This window comes from Diceros bicornis, chromosome 19 (assembly GCF_020826845.1).
Source record: "Diceros bicornis minor isolate mBicDic1 chromosome 19, mDicBic1.mat.cur, whole genome shotgun sequence".
Taxonomy (NCBI): domain Eukaryota; kingdom Metazoa; phylum Chordata; class Mammalia; order Perissodactyla; family Rhinocerotidae; genus Diceros; species Diceros bicornis.
The window spans coordinates 12,648,707-12,654,660 of NC_080758.1; the positions used below are offsets into that span (position 1 = coordinate 12,648,707).

The 5,954-nt window shown below is 48.1% G+C and overlaps 1 long non-coding RNA gene and 3 other non-coding genes across 6 annotated transcripts; all 4 read right to left on the reverse strand.

Moving 5' to 3' along the window:
• Positions 1-1,313: 1,313 nt before the first annotated feature.
• Positions 1,314-5,621, reverse strand: LOC131418355 (uncharacterized). Of its 3 annotated transcripts, XR_009222888.1 has the most exons (4): positions 5,298-5,621; positions 3,462-4,961; positions 3,058-3,145; positions 1,314-1,480 (listed from the first exon to the last, which is right to left on the reverse strand). It is a non-coding gene; the product is annotated as an uncharacterized LOC131418355 (long non-coding RNA). The 3 variants fall into 3 exon arrangements; XR_009222887.1 differs by lacking the exon at positions 5,298-5,621 and having other exon boundaries at positions 3,541-5,291; XR_009222886.1 differs by lacking the exon at positions 5,298-5,621 and having other exon boundaries at positions 3,462-5,291.
• On the reverse strand, positions 3,300-3,391 carry LOC131418818 (small nucleolar SNORD12/SNORD106). The gene has a single exon (XR_009223057.1). It is a non-coding gene; the product is annotated as a small nucleolar SNORD12/SNORD106 (small nucleolar RNA).
• LOC131418817 (small nucleolar SNORD12/SNORD106) lies at positions 3,682-3,772 on the reverse strand. The gene has a single exon (XR_009223056.1). It is a non-coding gene; the product is annotated as a small nucleolar SNORD12/SNORD106 (small nucleolar RNA).
• LOC131418816 (small nucleolar SNORD12/SNORD106) lies at positions 5,037-5,127 on the reverse strand. Its single transcript, XR_009223055.1, has one exon. It is a non-coding gene; the product is annotated as a small nucleolar SNORD12/SNORD106 (small nucleolar RNA).
• Positions 5,622-5,954: the final 333 nt, after the last annotated feature.

Consider the following 5,954-nt stretch of genomic DNA (forward strand, 5'->3'; position numbering starts at 1 on the left):
TGAGTTTTGGACATGTTAAGCTCAAGTTGAATGCATGAGGCAAAACACAAGACAAGCCTGGAAATGTAGGTTGGGCCACACGTAAAGAGCTTTGAATGTCCTGACAAGCAATTAAGGAAGTAAAGTCAGTTGGCTGATACAGTTAATGACATGCAAGAGGTCAAGACCATTATAGAGGGCGTTTGATTACGGAGCTCCGTATTTATTGCTGGGTAAATTACCCCCAAAACTTAGTGACTTGAACAATATTTAATCTCATTTTCTGTAAATTAGGAATCCAGGCATAGTTTAGGTGGGCCCTGTTTCAGGGTCTCTCACAGGCATCAAGGTGTCAGCAGGGACTCTAGTCACAAAAGATTGACTGGTGAAGGGCCTGCTTCCAAACTCAGGATTCAGGTCCCTGCATTGTCAGCTGGAGGCCACCCTCAGTTCCTTGCTGTGGAACAGTCTTCAACACAGCAGCTGGCTTCATCAAAATGACCAGGCCAAAGAATGAGAAAACACAGGATGGGAACTAGCAAGAGAATGTAAGCAACTCAGAAGTCTGTTATAACCCATCTCAGAAGTGACATCCCCTCTTCCGCAGTTTTCCATTCATTGGAAGCACTAGGTCCAGCACACCGAAGGGGAGGGGATTATATGACGGAGTCAATATCAAGGAGCTATTTTAGAATGCACAATACAAATGGCCCAACTGTCAGGAGAAAAAAACTGGACTCCAACTTGCTCAGGTTAAGACTCTGTAAGACAGAGTATTATCCATGGGGGGGGAAAGGGGGGGTTAAATAAAACCAAATTGGCCACGTGTCATTAACTAGTCTGAATTTCCCGTGGTTAAACATTAAAAATGCCTGCATAAATGTACAAGTGTGGGATCTGCCATCTATTCCTTGCCCCTGAAATTTGACCTCTGTAGACATTTGGCTGTTACTTATTACCCCTGTTCACTGCTTCCTTATTTCCAGTGACCAAAAACAAAAGCATTTTGATTTAAAGGATTTTATTTTCCTTCTTCAGATAGGAAGGCTAGAAAGTTAAAAATTTTAATAATTTAAAAATTTAAGGGGCTGGCCCGGTGGCGCAAGCAGTTGGGTGCGCGCGCTCCGCTGCGGCGGCCTGGGGTTCGCTAGTTCGGGTCCCGGGCGCGCACCGACGCACTGCTTTGGCAGGCCATGCTGTGGCGGCGTCCCATATAAAGTGGAGGAGGATGGGCACGGATGTTAGCCCAGGGCCGTCTTCCTCGGCAAAAAAAGAGGAGGATTGGCGGATGTTAGCACAGGGCTGATCTCCTCACAAAAAGAAAAAAAAAAAATTTAAAATAATCCTTGATTCTTCAGAATGGGAATAGGTTTTCAACTCTGTAGACAGTCCTCAGGCTATACAATAGCCTCGTGGACTGATTCAACCAGCTTTCTCAGGAAAACACAGGGTCAGTCCTTTTCAAGAGTCCTTGTATTCCAACTCCACTATTGAGGAACTCCTTAAAAGGAAAAAAAGATTGCAATCAGTACCTCATTCTGATGTAAAGGGCTACTTGTCTGGGACATGAAAGCAGCTGAGGGAGACTTCAGGAGCCAGGTGGAGGCACAGTCAAGTCCCAGACCAAGCAGACGTCCAATCTCTCAGGAGACAACCTGTCTCCTCTGCCACATGTTGAAGCCTGTGGTGCACCTTCAATGTCAAAATGTTCCATTCAATCTAAAGCCTTTCTATTACAGGAAATACAGGCAGGGACACATCCAGGACCACACAAAAAGGTTTCCAGTTGACTGGAGAGGAACATGATACAAATGTAACGCATGAACAGTCTAGGGATTAAGGGTTATAAAAGCAACAACTTTCTCTCAAATAGCAAAAACTATGCATTTATACATAGACAAAACCAGCAATTTAAATTTAGGGTAATGAGCAATCATTAATTCCAACTCTTCTGCATGTCTGACATTTTTTTTCATAAAAAATGGGGAATGAATTACCAGGAGGCACATCTATTCTAGCAATCACCTACCCTATACTGAGGGGATGGAGGAAAGCTGATGGGTGCTGCTCATTCCACTCTCCACCAAGTAAGGACACTAGGAATGCCAGACAGTGTAACTCAGGGATCAACCTGGCAAAAACAGCCAGTAAGTTAACACAATTAAGAGGTTGTACAGCTTAAAGGCACACAACCAAGGCCTGATTCATTTAGATAGGTCTGACTTAAATGTTTTCCTTAATCAGACAGCTAATCTGGGGAAATAAGTTCCAGTCATGCAACCACCAGCCATGGAGGTACACAGCACCTAGTGCCCAAAGGATACAGAAAGCGGGTAATGGTTTCTGTTTTAAAAAAGGGGGCTGGAGGGGCCGGCCCCGTGGCTTAGCGGTTAAGTGCGTGCGGTGGCCCGGGTGCGGATCCCAGGCGCACACAGACGCACCGCTTCTCCGGCCATGCTGAGGCCACGTCCCACATACAGCAACTAGAAGGATGTGCAGCTATGACATACAACTATCTACCGGGGCTTTGGGGAGAAAAAAAAGGAAGATTGGCAATAGATGTTAGCTCAGAGCCGGTCTTCCTCAGCAAAAAGAGGAGGATTAGCACGGATGTTAGCTCAGGGCTGATCTTCCTCCCAAAAAAAGGGGGGGCGGGGCGGGAAATGTAGACTTAACTAGCCTGTCTCCTGGGCTTGCTTACTTTGATGAAGCAAGCTGCCATGTTGAGGCGGCCCAGGCAGCAAGGAACTGAGGGTGGCTTCTAGCCAACAGTGAGAACATTCTTTCAAAAAGAATTATAATCAATTTGAATCCCAACTTGAAAAAGACTTGGAGTTCCTTATCTTGTAATACATCTACCAAAGCAGAAATTGACTGTTCATTTTTCATTTCTTGCAAGACCTAGTAGTACCAATAGGTCAAGAGTCCACTAAGGACTTAATTCTCCCCCCTCCTGTTTCATATACCCAACCTGGTGGTTATTCACAAGTGGGCAAACACCGCTCTATCCTGGCACCACTTAATAATCATTTTATTCAGGGGCTGACACCTGGATAACACTATTTGCAGAAACCTCACCTGTTGTAGGAAAGACTGAATCATGCCGAGGGGAAGATCACACTGCAATCAACCTACTTACTGCCCTGCAGCACTCATGGTTCCTGACCTGTAGGAAGTTAACAGATGAAGCCAAGATAAATGACCCGAATCTCGGGCAAAAAAGTATCCATAGAGCAAGCCCAATCCCCACTAAAACAAACCTGCATGGAAAGCAGCCTGCTAGTGGTAAGCAGAAAACAGAGATAGAAGGTATCTCTGGGGCCAACGCATCAGACAAAACTGGCTAATAATTCAGTTAGATCAACAGGGTCGATCTGATGGGGAAAAAAGTTACATCATCAGCTGCACTGGCCAAATCTGATTCACAGCAAGTAGGACCCAAGGTTAATATCCCCATATTTTTAGATAAAAGCAGTTACTACCTCCTCCATTCTCCAGATCCTGTGTGTATTCAGCCACAGCGGCAGGGGCACACCTAGGAGACATGTGGACATCACTTACCAATCATTTCGCACTGCCGGCTTCATCCTGGCCCATTATAAGTCTGCTTCCTGCAGACAGCAAACCTGAGATGAAAACAATGACATGTGAGCTCACAACAGCTAGATGCCCAAGGGAGTGGGGGATAGAAGAGCTGCTCAAGCTGGCATATCAGACAGAAACTGGCTTAGAGAAGTTAGATCAACATGGTCGATCTGTCGGGGAAAAAAGTTCAGTCATCACGTATGCCAGCAGGAAGCTCTTGGCGTCTAGACAAAGAGCTCTGAATCAGGAATAAGATTTTGTTGGTCCACTTCTATACCAGCAAATTCATTCAATATTCAAGCACTTTTGTGTCCCACTGTTAGCAACATGAAACTAGCAGCTAAGACAAACACCCCTGCCTTCTGAGTTTACATGACAGAAGCCAGAGTGGCTGGCAAGAGTTGTGCGGAAATGCTTGGTTTTCACTAAGGTGAGAAGTGACGGCAGGGTTTTGAACAAGTGTCAGGATGTTACATTTTAAGGCAAGATATCATCACTAAAAACCTGAATTAAAGGAACACTCTGGGACAGCAAAGTTTAAAAAAAAATGTGTCCCCCAGGTCATCCCGTCTTTAAGGCATTATTCCTGGACTCAAACAAATTTAACTGTTAGGCAGTTGATAACTAGTTTGAGTGGCTAAGTCAACAGAAACACACATTTGGCTTTCCTTTAAAAAATGCCACGGGCACGCGCTGTGCTGCTGCCAGCCCGGGTTCCGATCCTGGGCTCGCACCGACGCACTGCTTGTCAGGCCATGCTGTGGCAGCGTCACATATGAAGTGGAGGAAGACAGGCATAGATGTTAGCCCAGGGCCAGTCTTCCTCAGCAAAAAGAGGAGGACTGGCATGGATGTTAGCTCAGGGCTGATCTTTCTCACAAAAAAAATAAATAAATAAAAAGAAAAAATGCCACATAATCCATCCACTTGGAAATTTAATGGCACAGGAAAGCTGTTTATCAAGAAACACATGGAGGAATAGAATCCAAAAACGTGCTTTTAGGGATATTAAAATGACATCAAAAAAATAACACCTACTCACTTTAAAAAGATCATTCCATTTTGGGGAATTATTTTTTAAGCTTTGTTTCTTCCCCAGCAACCTTTAGGTACATTTTTAAGAATTTTAAGAAAATAAAGCATCCAAAACACTTTAAAAAATACCTAGTAGCTAAAAAATGCTTAATAAATCTAGCTACCGTTAGTCTTCAATTTTTTCCAAGTTAACCTAGCAAACTAAGAGGCTCCTCAGAACACGCGTTTCCTACAATAGCAGACAAATGCTTACCCAGAGATCAGGAGACCGCAGGTTGTAGATGTCTACACGGGCTTCCCTTGGAGGCCCAGCAGCGACCCCCTCCTCCAAAATCCATTCTGTACCCTCTGATCCCGCTACCCTGCGAACCAACAAAGAAAGGGCATCAATCGCTGTCTTCCCATGGTCGAGCAAGAACGTGGCCGGGCCTTTCAAGGCCGGTGTATCAGAACTAACTGGCAAGTGTTAAACGACATCAACATTGTCGATCTGATGGGGAAAAAAGTGAAGTCATCCTTTACACCGGCCAAGAACTCTTCAGGGCCGCACACGGGTTTTCCCAGCTCTAACTCTTCTCCCCCACCGCCCTAGGGCCTATTTAAGGTCAGAGCAGCGGGAGCTACACGCAGGGCCGACGGCAAAGAGGGAAAAGGAGGAACAGAGATCTCGAAGGGAAAACAGCGGGGCCTCCACTCACCACACATAGCAGTAAAGCCGGGTTCCCAGGGCAGGACGACATCGGATGAGGAACCACCAACCACAGTACCACACCCCACAGCACCGCAAACGCGAAAGAACGAAAAGAGCCTCGGACCTCCCTTATATAACCAGAGGAGGCTCTCGCGCCTGCGCACCGGATCCGAGGCGCTTCCCCTTCCTTCCCGCGCTGCGCGTGGCTATCTGGGAAACGTAGTCTCCGAGCCGCCCAACCCGAGGCGATCGAACGGTCGTCAAGGCGGCTGTAGCCCGCTCCCTTCCACTACACGCGCGGCCGCCTGGGCTCGTCGGCCTCGCCGGCATATCGCGCTGCACACACGCCGAGCCGCCTGCCGGCTTCCCCCTCCTTCGGGGATGGCTGAGGCCTGCGAAGGCATTGGGCGCTGTTATCTCGGCCCCCGCAGTCCCCTCCCCTCAGGCGCGCCCGCCGGAACCCGCGGGCCCCGCCGCCGGAGGGAGCTGAGGCGCCGCCCGCCCCCGCCGAGCCTGAGGGCGGGGACACCGGCAGTGCCAGGGCCCGGCCCCCTCGCTCGCCGCCCCAGGCCCGCTCCTCCTCCTCCTCCTCCTCCTCCTCCCGGCCGCCCGCTCGCCCAGCCCCTCGCTCCGCCCAACTTCTGCGGGGAAAGGAAACCGAAAG